This window comes from Mustela lutreola, chromosome 3 (genome assembly GCF_030435805.1).
Source record: "Mustela lutreola isolate mMusLut2 chromosome 3, mMusLut2.pri, whole genome shotgun sequence".
Taxonomy (NCBI): Eukaryota; Metazoa; Chordata; class Mammalia; order Carnivora; family Mustelidae; genus Mustela; species Mustela lutreola.
The window spans coordinates 30,746,119-30,763,654 of NC_081292.1; the positions used below are offsets into that span (position 1 = coordinate 30,746,119).

General features: G+C 36.0%; 1 protein-coding gene across 3 annotated transcripts in view; it reads left to right on the plus strand.

The window, feature by feature from the left end:
* ANGPT1 (angiopoietin 1) overlaps window positions 1–17,536 on the plus strand; it is a 252,183-nt gene that overhangs the window by 63,468 nt on the left and 171,179 nt on the right. The window contains exon 1 of one of the 3 annotated variants that reach the window (XM_059165781.1): window positions 17,137–17,213. The exons of the other annotated variants lie outside the window; for them this stretch is intronic. The gene's annotated coding sequence lies outside the window, so the exon portion shown is untranslated. Of the gene's footprint in view, window positions 1–17,136; window positions 17,214–17,536 lie in introns of those variants that run through there. 3 annotated transcript variants of the gene reach the window in all.

Consider the following 17,536-nt stretch of genomic DNA (forward strand, 5'->3'; position numbering starts at 1 on the left):
GGCCAATCCTAGGCCAGCCTACAACCTTTAATTTAGATTGCTCTTTGAGGTTTTGTATCTCCTTAGAAGTTCGTTAGTTGAGTTGACTTTCTCTTGGATTTTCTGAGTAGACCAATAAATAATTTCATTGGCCTCAATCATGTTATAGCCTTATCCCTGCATTCTCCCTTCCCAACTCCAAGAAGAGTTATTTCAAATCCTCTGCATAAAAACCTTCCATGATTTCAAATTGACCATGTAATGAAGTCCAAACTCTCTAGCATGAATTTAGTCCAGCATATTTTTCTGTCTCCTTGCTTGTCCCTCTCACATTCCCACCTGGCCTGTGAGACATGCTACTCTTCTCACTGTTGTCAAAACCTGCCAGGCATATCACACATCCATGTCTTTCCTAAGGCTGTTCCTTCCCTGTGTGATGCTATCCCATCTTCTCCTACTTAGACATGAAATCTTATTATTTGGACAATAACTTAAATGCTTCTGTGACCCTTCTCCAATATTCACCCCTTTCCTCAGTCAGGTTTCCTCTTTTTCCATTTGTACTCATTAATATCTCATTTTTTATTCAAATTGATTATATAGAAGGATGAGAACTCTGTCATAGTTGGTTATATGCTCCTATCACCTTTCACTGTATCTGTGATATAGTAGGAGTTTAATAAGAATATATAAGTTTATGAATGATTACGGGAATCTTTGAAATTCTCCCTTTGAAGAGCTGGACCTGGAATCACTCTGACATCTGTCTAGATGAAACACATTCCCAGCTCTCCAGTCTGGAGTACTTGGTATTTGTGTGTGTGTGTGTGTGTGTGTGTGTGTGTGTGTGTGTGTGTGTGTGTGTGTGTTTCTTTTGTACAAAGATATACATTGAAACTTTTAAGCTTCCTGTTTGAGATAAAAGCATTAACAAGATGAGATTTTTTTTTTTATAGACTTGGTTCTAGAAGCCTGGCTTATGATGGAAGTTAATATACTGTTCATCCATTTAAAATATAAACTGTAGGGGCGCCTGGGTGGCTCAGTGGGTTAAGCCGCTGCCTTCGGCTCAGGTCATGATCTCAGGGTCCTGGGATCGAGTCCCGCCTCGGGCTCTCTGCTCAGCAGGGAGCCTGCTTCCTTCTCTCTCTCTCTCTCTGCCTGCCTCTCAGTGTACTTGTAATTTCTCTCTGTGAAATAAATAAATAAAATCTTAAAAAAAAATTTATAAAAAAAAATATAAACTCTAATAGAGGAAAATAATTAAAAGATAATTTTTCCAATCCACTGTTTTCCAGATTAAGAAAATATTGCTCAGTGTATTTATTTGTATAATTTTCTTTTTCATCTCACATGACAGAGGATTGAGACAATCTTTTCATTTTTAATCCTTTACATCTTTTTATTAATAACCTAGTTAAATGCTGTGCCTAGAATATGTCCTTTCTCTGCACAGGATTTTGAAAGCCACAGAACTATTTCATAAGGCAGATCCAGTTTCTTGGGGGAAGAATGCAGGGAAGAATTCACCATTCCAACCCACTTGTAATAGAATATTCCTCCCCCGACATTTATTTGCCACTTGGTAGCCATTGGATTTTTGTGTGTAACGAAAAAAAAAAAAATCATGTGGCACTAGATGGAAGGTCTTAAATTCATTTTTGGCTATTTTTACCCCCTATGTATCAGCTCTGTATTTTGGAAATCATCAAGGAAAAAAAAAAAAACCTTTAACTTCCCCCACACTCCCATCAACTAAGTAGTACTCAAACACTATTTAAGAATAGCCAATGCTTTTTAAAAAGTTTCTTAAAAAATGGAGAGAAAAATAGAACTATTTCACATGAATGTGAAATATTAATATTTATTAAATAAAAGTTTTTTAAACAAATAAATACATTATTGTTTTTGTAAGACCTCTCTTTGTAAGGACAAGAATTCTAAATTACAGTGTGTAAGAGATGCCTATGGAAATAAATGCCTACATAAAAATTACAGATAAAGCAGGAGATTCCATAAAGCACATAGATAGTGAAATATAACAATTCTCATCTTTCTCTCTATAAAGACATATATCTTCTTTGAAATAAATAATCGTCATTAACAGTATTACGAGATGTCTAATGCATGCTAAACACTTCATTTAAAATCTGACAGGTGAGTTAAACATTTGTGCAGACACCCCTTGCTTTCCTTAGAAAGCTATATTTCAGAAAATTTGGCAGGCAAGCAAATCCTGTTACCTCACCTGACTTCCATTATAGCATCATTGTAGAATGGGCATATTCCCAAATAATATATTTAGAATTAGGCTTATTTATATCTTATAACATCCCTGGGGAAAGTAAAATTGATTTCTGTTTTTAAAGGTTTTATAGTTAAGTTATTGTTTTAATTGTATAACCTTACTGTAAATTTAGAAAAGACAAAATCTTAAACATCATTACATCTATCACGCAGTAAAAAGTTTTCATACTATGCTGCTACTATAATTCATTGTTTTATTTGAGAGGTACTGTGATTTTTTTTTCTCGAGTCAACATCTGTGTTCAGTTGATTTGTCAGAGTTTGCTAAAAGATGTACCATATAATTCCTCTTCTGAATTAAAATATTGGGGCTGAGAAAGTTTAAGACAAATTTATCATGAGTTAATTGTAATTGGGGAGGGGTATTATGTTTAAAGTAACTTAAATCATTAGATCACCTTCAAAGACTGATTGATCAGATATTCTAGTTTTTGAATTTCTTGAATTATATCCTTGCCTAGCATGAGATAAAAAAGAGCAGTTTCCTTGAAGAATTAGTAGGAATGTAGATGCATCCTTTAAGGGGATTCTTATGAAAGTATATTGGGAAAATTAAGAGATCATAGCTAGGAGCTTGAGGAGTCCGGGAAGACTTCATAGAGACTGTAGATTCTTGCTCAGGGATGGAGAGGTAGTTGTAAGATGGAGGAGGACATTCCTGGCAGAGGGTGTGTGGTATGCGTAAGGCTCCAGGGGCCTGGGAGAATATGCTATGTAAAGAAAACTTCATGTACACAGTAAAACTGCATTCATCTTGCCCTACTTTACCTATTTTCTGCATATGTCCTCAGTTCCTAAGGCCATCAGAAAACTGAACACTCAGAAAATTCCTCTCACATATGCTTTGTAGACAAACCAACAAGTGACTTCTAACTAGAATCTCTGTTTTTCTGGTATTTAGGCAGTCAGTATTTATATACTTATATTTTCTACTAAAAAACAAGATCACTGACCGATTACTAATAATATGCTACATGCACACACACATACACACACAAAACCTTATTTCTCAGAGGAAGCCTATGCCTGGGATGTAAGAACTACTGTTATCCCCATTTTACCAATGAGGAGACTGAGATTTTGAGAGGTAAAGGAAATTGAGGTCAGATAGCTAATTAGTACAGAGCTGAGATTTGAACCCAGGAAGTTTGAGCTTAGAGCGTAAGAGTTTTCACCTCTCATTTTCTGCCTCTTCTAAGAACATGTAACAGCACAAGGTTCATCAAAGGGGAATTCACAGAGAATAGACAGTTTTAATATACCAAATCATAACAGACTATATTAGTTTCATATTGCTACTGTATCAAAATACTTGAAACCTAGTCAAGATTTTGGCCAATCTGGTTTCTTCTGGAGGACCTAAGGTGAGAATCCATTCTCTTGCCTTTTTCAGCTTCTGGAGGCCACCTGGAATTCTTGTCTTGTTTACTACTTCATCTTATCACTCCAACCTCTTGCTTCCATGGTTACATCTTTTCCTACTGGTGCTGTGCTTCCTGTCTCCCTCTTCTTAGGTCCTTGTGATTACACTGGGTCCACCCTGATAATTCAGGATAAAAGACTCCATCCCAAGATTCTTATTTAATTAAATTAATTTTGAATTAATTTCAATTTTAATACATTTTCAAAATTTATTCTACCATGTAAGGTAACATACTCAGATCCTGAGGTTTAAGATGTGGACATCTTTAGAGAGACCATTATTTAGCTTGCCACAAAGACTGATGCAATCTAGGAAAAATATTTGAGCTCTAGACAAGGAAGTGTGAATAAGCATGAGCTCTGCCCTCAAGGGGCATAGTCTAGTGGAAACTGAGACCAGTCAACATGAGGCATGTCAAAAGTAATAATAAGATGGGGAAGGTCCTACAAAATACACAGTAAATACTTAACAATTAACCTGAGGATGTTACAGAGAAGAGCACATAGCATTCTTTGAAATATTATCAGGACCCCATAAAGACCATTGTCTAAAATAGATTTTCTATTGAGAAAATAGTAAATTAATTTTAATTAATTATCACATTAACAACTTTTGTGAAATCTCCAAAAACATTAAGTATTACCTTAAGAGTTAAAATTTCTTCAAGGATTTTTTTCTATATATTAAAGTTAAAAATTTTAATTCTAAAACAAACAAAAAAGGGACACAAATTCTTTCAGTAGATTCCTGAAGCAAGAGTCCAACCCAAGGAGTTGATTTATATGTAGGCCACTACTGAGCCTATCACTTTATTTATTTATTTATTTATTTATTTATTTATTTATTATTTTTTTAAAGATTTTATTTATTCATCTGACAGAGAGATAAGAGAAACAGTAAGAGAGGGAACACAAGCAGGGGAAGCCAGGAGAGGGAGAAGCAGGCTTCCCGTCGAGCAGAGAACCCGATATAGGGTTTGATCCCAGGACTAGTCCTAGGATCATGACTTGAGCCGAAGGCAGACACTAACGACTGAGCCACCCAGGCATCCTAGTGTATTATCTTAAATGAAAAATAATCCACATGCCAAATGGACTTTTTTTCTCCAGAAATGAAATGTAACCCAGTTATTGACCCAGGTGTGTGGTTTATATTTTTGTTACCTCTTTATTGTTTTTACTTTTATGTAGATCTTAACAAATTACTATTTTGTCCTAGTGTCCTAAAACAAAAGATCTCTGAAGGCCTGCATTTCAAAAATAATATAATCTATAGAAAACTCCTTTACACTATAAAACAATGACTATCCTTTGACCATACCCCAGCAATTTTTCCCTTACCAAGACAAAAGCAATCCAAAACCAACTAGCTGCTGGGAATCCAGCAGAGTTGATTCTTTTTGCCCTCTTGGAATTCAGCATTAGGCTTTCATACTTTCTTGCCACTCCCATTGGCTTTGAGGGGAAAAGACAAATAATTAACCCTGAAGTAAGAAGCATTTCATTGCAGACTCTTCCTGCTGGGTTAACATACATCTCTAAGAAAGAGAGCTCCTTGGGAGTGCCTCACTCAGTGTCATTATTGATTAGTGACACCCATTCTCTTAGCAAAGCCTTTGGGAACTTAAGCTTCAAGGGGGGTTGATAATTAGAGATGAAGTTTTCAGTTGCTTTTTGGTCCAAATTTGTTAACCGAACTGTTAAGTGATGAGATGCTGATTAGAAAGCCTCCCTGGTAAATCCTGGTTTCACTCATGGCAGTAACCGGCTGCACCTTATTTGAGGCTCACTGTGTTCCTTCACACTTTAAATGATTCCTCCTCTGCTTTCCCTCGTGGCCCTGGAAGGGGTACCATAGCATCTCACAGCTTGAAGTTGTAACATATAAGCATCTATTAATTAGAGTAATAAACAGCTAGTTATCCTTAAATAACCTGATTATCCATTCTCTAAAACAGCTTCAATATTAAAATGTTTTTTTTGCCTTTTGTTTTTGTTTTTAATAACTCTAAGACCATGAAAAATGACCTGATATGTTTGATTTAACATAGAAAAATTCTATTACAATTTTTTCTGACATATTTGGAAATGAAGTCAGATTTTCAAAGTACATAAAAGGCAAAAAAAAAAAAAAAAAGTACATGAAAGGCAACATTGAATAACTTTTCCTTAGCTTTACCTGAGGATTTAAAGGCAGACACTTAGTAATATAATGAATACTTTCTAAAATGCCTCTGTGTGGGTTCAGAATTTTGCCAACTTGTTTAGAGAATGAGCTAAGAAGTCAAAATGACAAATGTGATTCTTACAAGAGTTAGCTGTTACTGGTGACATGGCTATTGTCAGTCACTGTCAGAATGTGTGCCCTTGCTTAAAGATGCATCTGACAGGTGCTGTGATTGTTCTTGTTCAGTGTCAGTGCTAGAAAAAGCGAAAGAAAACAACTCCCAGCATCACCACAGTACAAAAGTCCACGAGAGGCCTGAACTAGAAACTAGGATATCCTTAAAAAAAGAGGGGTGGAAGGACCAAAGAAGAGGAGCTGAAGATGGAATCTTGGGAAAGACCTGTGTTTTCTCTGACATATGTGATGATAGCACCATTTTGTCTGTTTTTGTTTTGACTGGTTTTTTAATATAGGATATTACACCACGCAAAGCTTATTGCTGCATTTAAAAGTCTCATGGTAGGGGCTCCTGGGTGGCTCAGTGGGTTAAGCTGCTGCCTTCGGCTCAGGTCATGATCTCAGGGTCCTGGGATCGAGTCCCACATCGGGCTCTCTGCTCAGCGGGGAGCCTGCTTCCTTCTCTCTCTCTCTGCCTGCCTCACTGCCTACTTGTGATCTCTGTCAAATAAATAAATAAAATCTTAAAAAAAAAAAAAAACTCTCATGGTAATAAGTGCCACAGGGAAAAAGTGGAAAAAGGCCACAGGGAAAAACAAAAACAAAAACAAATGGAAAGTATAGTCCTGCCTGGTCCTTAAAAATTCACCTACTGGACAAGTTGGCTTTCAAAATGTGGCTTCTTGAATTGGCGGTGTGAGGATCTCTTTTTTGGATCTATTTTCTGGGTAGAGTTAGGCAGCTTAACCCTAATGCCTACCTTTATTTCGGTTTTCCCAATTCCAGTTTCCTATCTTGGGAACTGCATCTTCTCAATATATGACATTGTGGATAAGAACCCATTTCCCCTTGCCCTCCTTTTGGGAGAAGATGCTGACTCCTTCACATAGGGATTTGCCCTTACTGTAGGCCACAACGGGGCACAATACCAGCAGAGAGTCCGAAATAAGTCAACATTCATACAGTTTCAGAAATTCAGTAGCAGAGAGATCTTCATTGGCAATTACAGTTACTCTAGAAAAATCTTACCTCAACAAGGGGAGTATCAAAGAGAAAAATGTTGACCAGGGGGACATATTTGAGGACACAGAACACTGGACATTGACCTCAGGACAGGCCAGCCAGGTGTGATCATGCATCCTGAGTAGATAGGAGCACTTTCAGGATGGTGTCTACAAGTGAAGGAGGAAGCAGTGCTTCAACAGATATTTAGAATAGTACAGAATGGATACGGAGGTTCTGCAGGCATCAACTTCTGCTTCACAAATGCCTCAGAGCTGGCTCTCTGATATTTGAACTGAGATCACAGTTTGATTGGGCCGGATGTCTGGTAGGGTACTTACAGTCTAAAAATGAGATGTGGGAATTGTTACAGGATCCTAAACCCTCCTGCTATAGAAATTTCAAAGCAAAATTCAACCCTGGAACTTACACAGACTAGTTCCCCCAACTCCCATTCCTCCAGAATACACATAAATGTCCCCTTCACAGTTCTAGAAACCAGGAACCAACGTTTTTTCTTTAGTTTAACCTGTATTATTGACTAAAGCAGACTGGTTCTGACTAGAGTTACCAGGAACCACTGTATCTACATTTTGTTTGTTTGTTTATTTTGTTTCATTTCTGTGAATCAGGAAAGGAGAGTGGATGGGCAGAAGAGTTTGGACTCACATTCCTTTCCAATATTGGAATTGTGTAAATTCTGTGAAAAGTTGAGCTTACTTGATTTTAATTTTTTAAAAAAATATGGAATGTCATTTTCCTCCTCTTAAAAAATTTTCTCTGATTTTCTACTGCACTCTATCTAGCACCATGTTGGTGAAATTTTGGTAACATAGATACCATATGGAAAAGGTAACATTTGTTATATTAAATTAGTTTATTAAGTTTTAACTTATTAAATAAGAAACTTAAGAGTTTCTTAATATCTTAAGGGTCTTGGTTTAAAGGAGAAAAGATTGGCCATTTACAATTCTGCTCCTTTTTTTCTCTCCCTTTTTGGGTGTTATATTTATTTCATTTTATCTATTATTAAAATATTTTATTTATTTGAGAGAGAGAGAGCGCGCAGAGAGTGGCATGAGCAGGGTGAAGGGCAGAAGGAGAAGCAGACTGCTGAGCAGGGAGCCTGACATTGATCCCAGAACCCTGGGATCATGACCTAAGCTGAAGGTGAATGCTTAACTGACTGAGCCACCCAGGCGCCTGTTGTATTATGTTTACTTTAAAGGCAAGGATAAAATATTGTGTTTTGATGAAATGTAGAAAGTAGAAAGCAGATGCTGTCTGTAAAAATTCTGGAAGCTGGCCTTTGTATCCTGCCTCCTAGAAGCTGGGAGGCCAAGGAAGTAAAAAGGAAGAGGAAGAGCGGAAATGGAAGGAAAAATACATAATAGGCACATTCTAGTGTGGAGGGATTCTCCAACTTGACACCCCCATATCACCTTTTCTTCACATTTAAATAAGCTTTCCTTAACACGTTATTATTCCTTGACACCATAACATAGGGCAAAGAGCTCATACAGCCTTTGCCCCACCCACTTCCATTGTTCTAGAAAGCTGATTAATCATCCTGTGAGAGCTGACCTCTGTGGGAAAGCTGTCTCAGTACCCAGGGCTACCCTTTCTGTCTTTATTATCCCACTGTACTTTAGACACACGTGACATTACAGGCAGATTTATCCTGAAGCTTGTAAATCCTGAGCATCAGGCTAGCACCTGCCTCTATCCTAGTAGTGGCTGGATGTTGTAGAGAATTCTTTATAGGAGGCCAATTTGCAAGTAGGAAGCAATTCTGTGTAAGCAATGTCTGGTAAATTATCAAAGAGGTAGCTCTCTAAGAATCCAATAACTTGGTGTATTTTCTTTTTTATTTGAAATAATCATGTTTTCCCTGATTGTGCATTTATAATTTTATATTCTTTTTCTTTTTTAGTTTGAATAAAAATTTTAAAGATTAAAAAAGATTATTGATTTGAGATAGAAAACATGGATACTCCAATAGCATTAGACAAGTCAACAGTTCTATGATCCTCTTTCTTAGTTATAAGACATTATTTTAGTAACTCTTCGGTTTACCTCTTAGGGTGTTACAAAACTCAATATCTGTAAAGGTAAAATTAATGAGGTTTGAGGATATGATGTAATTTGTAAACCAATACTTTCAGTAAGGAATTTGTTTCTAAAAGCCTATATGGTTAATTCAAACTGAAAGTTTCATTTCTTTTTTTGTTGTTGCTATTGTTTTATTATTTATTCATTTATATTTAAATTCCACTAATTAACATATAATATTAGTTTCAGAAGTAGAGTTCAGTGATTTATCAGTCGTATATAACACCCAGTGCTCATCACATCATGTGCCCTCCTTAATGCCCATCACCCATTGTCCCATCTCCCCAACTCCTTCCCCTCTAGCAATCCTCAGTTTGTTTCCTAGAGTAAGAGTCTCTTATGGCTTGTCTCCCTCTCTGAGTTTGTTTTGTTTTATTTTTCTCTCCCTTTCTCTATAATCCTCTGTTTTTGTTTTAAATTCCACATTTTCTAAGAGAACTCCCAAATGGTTTTAGACATCATAAAACCTGGAACCACTCCTGGTACCTGCATAGCAAGCACTTCTTGTTGAGATTTGGAGAAACTCTGATCCAAGATACCCAGATTGCTTCCAGGATCAGTGATAGAAACCAATTCTTGGCATCTTATGGATGAAAGCATGGGACTGATTTCATCTCTTTTTGCCTTGGCTTTATTATTCACCTACTAGGAAAATAACTGCCTATAGCTTCCCCTCCAGATCCAAAAGGTAGGAAACCTTGGTTGAGATAATCCCTGATAGACCTCTCATAGATTCAGTTTGAGACTGATGTGTCCAGAAATTTAGATCTGTGACTGGTAACCTTCAACAGAGAAGGCTGGGACCTGGAGTGGCTAATGGAGATAAAAGTTCTAGGGGAGCAGGGTGATATTATCTACAAAAGCAAGTAAAACATCTAGTAAATTACCTCTGCTTGGAATTGAATTTATTTCTTCCATGTGTGTCTCTTCTTTAAAACTATGGGATCTGTAAAAGGGATAACCTTTCTCATTTATCTCATTATCCTCAGTGCCTTCTGTAATATATTGTCTAGAGTTGTCTGAGTAAACTAATAAATTGGCAAATAAATAGGAAAAAATCAAGATTGTATCCTCCTATAAAAGCAGGTAGCCAATATATTGTTAACTGAGCTTGAATGCCATACTAGAAATCAATGCCAAATAATATTCCTTTAATGTGATTTCTCAATGAATGGAAATTTTTAAAATGGTCTTTCTAATGTGTCAGAGAATTTTATTTTAATATATGACCAATATGTGAATTATTATGGCTTAATTTTGTTAAGTTCCTCACAGAGTTCTAAGAAGTATTATGACTAAATAAAGTAATTAGTCCCTTAGTGGTCATCATGATATTCAGGCATAACCAAGAATGTACACAGAATATTATTTTACTGGATGCCTGTGAATGGCTCCCCAACGTTTTCGAGCTGTGGTTTGCATTGAATTCTCCTTAGGGATTCATTATGCTTTGGTCCTGTGCAGTCTCTGGAGGGGAATAATGTGGTCATCACATTCAATTTTTTCTTTGAAATTGATCAAAGAAGACTTTTATCAGCTAATCAGATTACTGAAGAAACTGTTCCTTAGTCATCCTTTTCGGAAATGTGCTGTTATGAAATTTGCATTCTTATTATAGTTAAAGACTCCTGAGTGTGGTTAGCTTAAAAGTACCATATGCTTAAGATTCAGCAATATAAATTTGATGAACTTCTAAAATTATTTTATTAGTTTAATCAAATTTTGCCATTTTTTTTCTGACTCTTAAGAGATTTTTACCATATATAATCTCTAAAGAATCCACCCTGTTTGTAGGGGTTGACTTAGAAATGTAGGTGTCCAAATGTATATACTTCATTCAGATCCATCATTTTGAAGAGTTAACTAAGATTATAGAAAACCACTATTTTGTTGAGAGTTTATTTTTGTCCATAGCAGATAATGAGGGAGACATACCTAAAACCATTTTCCCCTATCTCTACCAACTAGATTAGGACCTAAGGTATAATGGAAGAATGGTTACAAATATATTTTTAACAACTGACATTTATTAAACACTTCCTTTGTGCCAGGTAATGTCACATTTATGTTTCACGTCAGAGTCTCTGGGAGATAGTCACTAGGAGATTTTTGTGCAGTTTCAGGAGCCTTGCTCTCAGAAGCAACGCTTGTAAAGGAGAGAGAGCAGCACGCCTGGGCAAAGGGAGAAGTTCAACTGTGATGCAGTTGAAACAGTGACCTTAGCAGATCTCACAAAAGGCTTTGGACTTGGAATGGCTTTTTGAGGCTCAGGTCTCTGTATCCCCACATCAACCAGGTTATCCAGTGAAGAAGGGGTATAGTCTTGTGTGGGACAGCTCCCTTCAGCTAAGGGCAGTTCACAGAGGGGTACAGCTGAGATCCATCAACAGCCAATACTTCCTGCACCTGGAGGAATGAAGGCACACTTCATATTGACTGTTATGTATTATCTCACTTCATCAGTGTGTGCTGGTAAATATTTCCCACTGGCTTGTAGTGGGGGACCGGACAAGACTGGCTACGTTTGACGCCTTTGTCGTTTTCCATGGGGTAAGTACTCCCACCATGACCAGTTTCAAGTTAACAGCTTGATGGTAGTCACACAGACTTGAGAAGAGGAGTGCACAACCTGTTCACAGACATGCAAGCAGGCTCCAGAACATCCACTTTAAGCAGTGTGTAAAGCCTATGGCAAAAATAATATTATTATTTCCACTTGTGAAATGGGAAGAACATATGAGAAATGCATGGCTCAATTCTTCTAGATATGTATGCAGCCCTCAAGCTTCCCTGCAAAAGTATTTAGTGTAGAATTTTTCACCATGACATTTAGAATTGCCTGCATATTCAGTTTCTTAAGTATGTGTATTTGAATAAAACCATGCTTTCACAGTTTTCCAAGTAATAGCTAAATGCTAATTTGAGGAGTTAATTTAGCGATTTCTTCGGTCTAAATTAGACTAAGGAAACTCTAGATGTAAAACTTATGTCATAAAACCCAAGTGTTTCTAATCCAAGTGTGGCATTTAGAGGTTTCCGAATGTTTGAGACTGAAAACAGATTAACAAATGCAGGTAATTATGTTAAAATCTTTTATAAGAAGCTCCTGGAAGTCATTCTAGAGTGGTGAATCAAGATTTCTGAGGCCTGACCAAGAAAACAAGATCACCATGAGCTATTCTCTGAATTTGGCCATAATAGGTTTAATGGTTCCTAGAAATATGTCTATTCTTTTGTGTAAGGTTATTTTAAAAATCTGAGGTTGGTTTTTAGGGCAATGAAAACATTTTGTGTGATACTGTAATGATAGATGCGTCATTATACATGTCCAAGCTTATGTAAACACCAAAAGTGATCCTGAATGTAAACTATGGACTTTGGGTGTTGACGATGTGTCAATATGTGTTCATCAGTTGTAACATATACACCAGTCTGCTGGGGGATATTGATAATAGAAGAGGTTATGAATGTGTAGGGGTAGAGGGATAATGGATACATGGGAAATCTTTATGCCTTCCTCTCCATCTTGCTGTGAACCTAAAACTGTCCTATAAAATATTTGAAGAAAAAAGCTGTTTTATGTACATTGTGAAGCAACTATGATACAGTATAATGAGAGAGCCTGAACTTTATAGAGAAAAAGATTCATGTTGAAATTATAACTACACATCCTTGGGCAAGTGCTCAAATTCTCTGGTTCCTAGTTTTCCCATCCATAAAAGAGAAAGTAATACCTCCTTGCAGGTTGTTGACAAGTTTAAATGGTGCACATCAGATTGCCTGTCATACAAGTGCATAATAAATTGTAGCAGTTGGAATTAATGTTGGAAGTTGAGTGTTTGAAACTGAATATGGAGTTTTCAGTAGACCAAAGTAGTTGTTTTATGTTTCTTGGAATTGCTCTTAAGAACTCGTATAAATTATTTTCATTTGTAGTCGGGAATATTAGTAAACTCTGGGAGTATGTACGGGCTTACTCCCTACAGAATGATTCTGAAAGAATGAATTTTAATAGGTATTTAACATGGAACTCATTAAAATTCTATAGTGGTGGCCCACAAATGGAACACAAACAATGAACAGAAGCCAATACAAATAAGAATGGCCCAGAGAAAAGATGACTGGAAAAAAAATATGAATTATCAAGCCTATGGACAATGTATAGAAAACTATTTCAATCATTTTCAATGCAAACACTCAAGTATAATAATAAAGCTTCTATTTCATACTTTCCACTTCTTGCTTACTGAAACTAACCTCCTTCCTATCTAAAATAATCCATATGCCGTATTGTGTTCCTTGTGAAACGCCAAGCTGCAGATACACTCCATTCACTGGGAGATCTCATTAAGCAAACAATTCAAAGAGCAGCTTTGCTATTGTACCATGCCTGATATTGACAGATGCTAACCTTACCAGCAAGACTCCTCTTTTGTACACTTATGATGGGGAAGGAGGTTTTCTTTCCTTTTCGTAGCTCAAGAGAGGATTGACAGAGACACTGAAGTCACATTTTGCTTATTCTTCAACATGGCTTTAGGATACTTGTAAGTGGTACAGAAAAAGTGAGACTTTACTGTCTGTTTCTCTGCTTTCCTCCAATTTTACTTTGTTTTAGCAGGTATCTGGAGTCATACTTTATGTCCTCACAAAAGGCCACAGGACATTTTTATTAGACATGGAAGAAATGTTACTTAGCTTTCTTTTATTGGCAGATTTCCATGCAAACTGTGACTAATACTGCTTCCATTGTTGTTTGACAAGAAAAGAAAAGACAATTTTTTTTACTCACAGTTAGAAATTCTGGAAGCTACTAGATAAATAAGGGATATACTCTTTACCTTTCCATACATTTCTAAGATTCTTGATATATAATAGAAAAATTTTAAAAATTATATCCAATAATATGTAACATCATATTGTCCCTATCAAAATAAAGTAAATCATTGTCTTGCTATTTCTATAAGCATTAACAAAATAGAAATGTCAGAATTTATGACTATCTTTAGAAAAATTCCAAATGGAAGAAATATTCTGGTGGGATGTGAAAAATTAAACATTCAAAGATAATTTTTACATGTTCTCATTTATGTATTAATAAGTATAAATGTTAGAAGGAATATGAATAAATAAATATAATTTCCATATTAGATCTGTTTTTTTAAATGATTGGTTTCCTAGGGGTTTGGTACATATCTGTATGTTTTTACTTTGATGGGCATATTTCTAGAGCTAAAAAGTATTAAGACAAAGAAACTTAAATTGTGGTCTACTTGTGTGCTCTTATGTAATGAAAGGACATTTCTAAACCAAATATCTAGTGATTCATTCCCCATGGACCACGTATGAATGATGATGTAAGTGACAGATTGATAACAAAAGTTTTGGGCCAATTCCCAGTTCCTCCAGAGTTGACAAGAACAGTTTTAGGCATCTGAAAGTGTGTGAAACCGAGGCTTTTCTTCTCCACCTGATTGTACATGGCTTTAACAATGTACTGTACCAAGTTTATGAATGGAAAGTCAAGTAAATGGAGGAGACACTAATAACTAACAGTGAACTTGTGATGTTTGCTTGGACAGAGGCAATCATAGTATTAAAACTTGCTGATTTCTTTCCCCAACAAAACGTTGGCAACCTGCTTCCTTCCTTGCTTGCTCCCTTTTTTTTTTTTTTTTTCTCTCTCTCTCTACCTGTTTATCCATTCATTCATTAAGAACTCATGGGTTATACCATTTATAGTTCATGACTAATTCTGCCAGGGATTAAAAACTTTTTTATATATTTGGACTGGGACTAAACAAAGCCCAGGTGTTTTCCTTTGACTGCTTATCACAGGCATTATGGCCAGTGTTAGCAATTAGAGGAAAAAGTCCTTTTTTTGCCTATGAATAATTGTAGACAAATAATTTCAGCTGCCAAGTCAGGTGAATAATTGCTTATGAAATAAACTACTAGAAGCCATGAGCAATAATCAATATGCAAAACCAATTAAGGTATGAATTCTGTAAAAGCTTCATGGTTAATGGCACTTGGAATATGAGTCAAACCAATTTGAAATTTTGGCTCCCATTTTATCCTATCTAAACCTAAGATTCTTCTTCCTCTATAAAATGGGTACATATTAGCACATAAATTTGTTGCAGATAATAAACCTAGTCATGCATGTGAAGTACTTAGCATAGTGGTTGACATAGAAGTGGAAAGCATGGCATGCTTATAATGGCAACTAAGAAACTTTTCCCTATGAACCTTCTGAAATTAACTAAACCTAGATATTTGATCTTTTCCATTCCCAAGAAAAGGTTTGAAATAACCTAAAACTTTGGTTATGTTAAAGTTCTCTTCCAGGGTCTTTGCATATTTTCTCTCTCTCCCTCTATTTTCACTTACATCCATGGCAGAATGAGGGTGGGGGACTGATTTTTAGACCTAGAAAATATATTAATAATTAATTTATGAATTACTTCTGGCTTACGATACTAAACCTTCCATATTAGAAGAGAAGTAAAAGATATGTATTTTCCTTTAGTACAAAGAATTGAATACATCACGTAATTCCAGAAGCAGGATTCTTTTCCCTTCATTTTGAGAGAACTGTTATCTTCAGGCAGTTTTACAGCTTTGTCTGATAGAAACAAAGCTCTATTAATTCAGGAGCTCTGAAGGAAGAGCTAGAACTCCAAAGAAGAAGTTTTATGGTTAGTGACAGAGTCCAGTATTTTATCCCTGTCTGGCCTCAACTGTCTGTTGTTAGGTGAACAGAATGCAAGCTTCTAGACTGGATCCCAAGTTCCTAGTTTGTATGAGCCACATGTCATTTCATCTTTTCTTCCTATGCCATGTACATATGGACTGCTATTTTATTTATACCCTCAAAAGCCTTTAGTCTTTTTAATTTTAACTTTTGTACTGAATATTTAAGTAATTTTGTTATGTATCAGTAAGTATTGCACTATGTTTTTATTATTTTCTTCAAGTCACTAAATAGAGAAGCATGGAAATTGCCACTCCAGATTAGCTCATTGTGTCATCAAATCCATTGGTTCATCCTAGGCCAATACCAGATTCAGTTGAATGTCATGTAATTACTAAGCAACTTGGTATCATCACAAACAAGAGAACACAGACACTCATGTGCCCATTTTTTCGAGTTCTTTCATCAGATTTTGTTGATGTTGTCTAAAGAAAGCAGCTGTAGTTCTTTTAGTTTGAAAAGCTTACATTATGGTCAACTAAATACACTTGTCATGGAAAATGATAAAATTGTGGAAAGGGAGTTACCTAGAGAAGATAAAATAATCACTATTTTCCATCAGATTTGATTTAATAATCCTTGCTGCATATTTTGCTTTATGTTCTCTGACTTAAAAAAAAAAAGTCTAAACCTTCCTTCTTATATTAAAAACAAGTATCTGTTTCATTCACATCTCACATAAAAAGGGAAGTGTTCGGGTGCCTGGCTGGATTACTTGGTAGAACATGCAACTCTTGATCTCAGGGTTTTAAGCTCAAGCCCCTTGTTGAGTGTGGAGATTGGTTAAAAATAATATATATATATATATATATATATATATATATATATATATATATTTTTTTTTTTTTTTTTTTAAAGGAAAATTGTGTTGTGGTGTTTCAGTCTTTTGAAGATGCTGTGAAGTTGAAATTGCTAGTAAATGACCTGAGGTCAGAAGGTAAACATCTACATACCACTTTGCAGAGACAGAACAATTTTATTCACCTTGCTGGATGTAATTATCATTTTTACAAGATTCTAGGGAAAACTGTCTTTCTCAACACCCCACTCCACCAAGGCCCTCCCTTCTCACTATAGAATAATATAATTTAAAATGCTGCTGTTGTTTAAATAGCTTATGTTTAAGTAGTTTAGGATTGAAACCACCTGATCAAATTCATAGTCACAGACCATATCTGCTCCATCTCCTAACTTTTCTCATCTTGTTGAACAGAGAAAATAACATGTCCTTCAGATATTTCCTGGTCAGACTTGATTCCCCTGAATGATTTGGAGCTTTTCTTTGATGAGGTAAGATACACTCTGGCTGCCAGCAGCCCCCTTTATCTCAGTTGCGCAGAGGATGTTCACAATATGTTTGAGGAAATGTAACATTTATATGTGGACAGATACTAAATTCTCTTCCTGGGAGCAGAAATGATGGGGGGTAGGAAAAAATTGATCTGGAGAGATTTCTAGATTGAAGAACGCTTGAATTAGAATACTAAGGTTGGAAGCCATACTTCCAAAGAGAAGAGATTTGGCAAAGGTGAATACTGCCCTTTTCTCAATTGTCTCAGTTCTGCATGAATAACCAGGATGTTCCTGGTGTTGTAGCATGTGTTTAACAATGG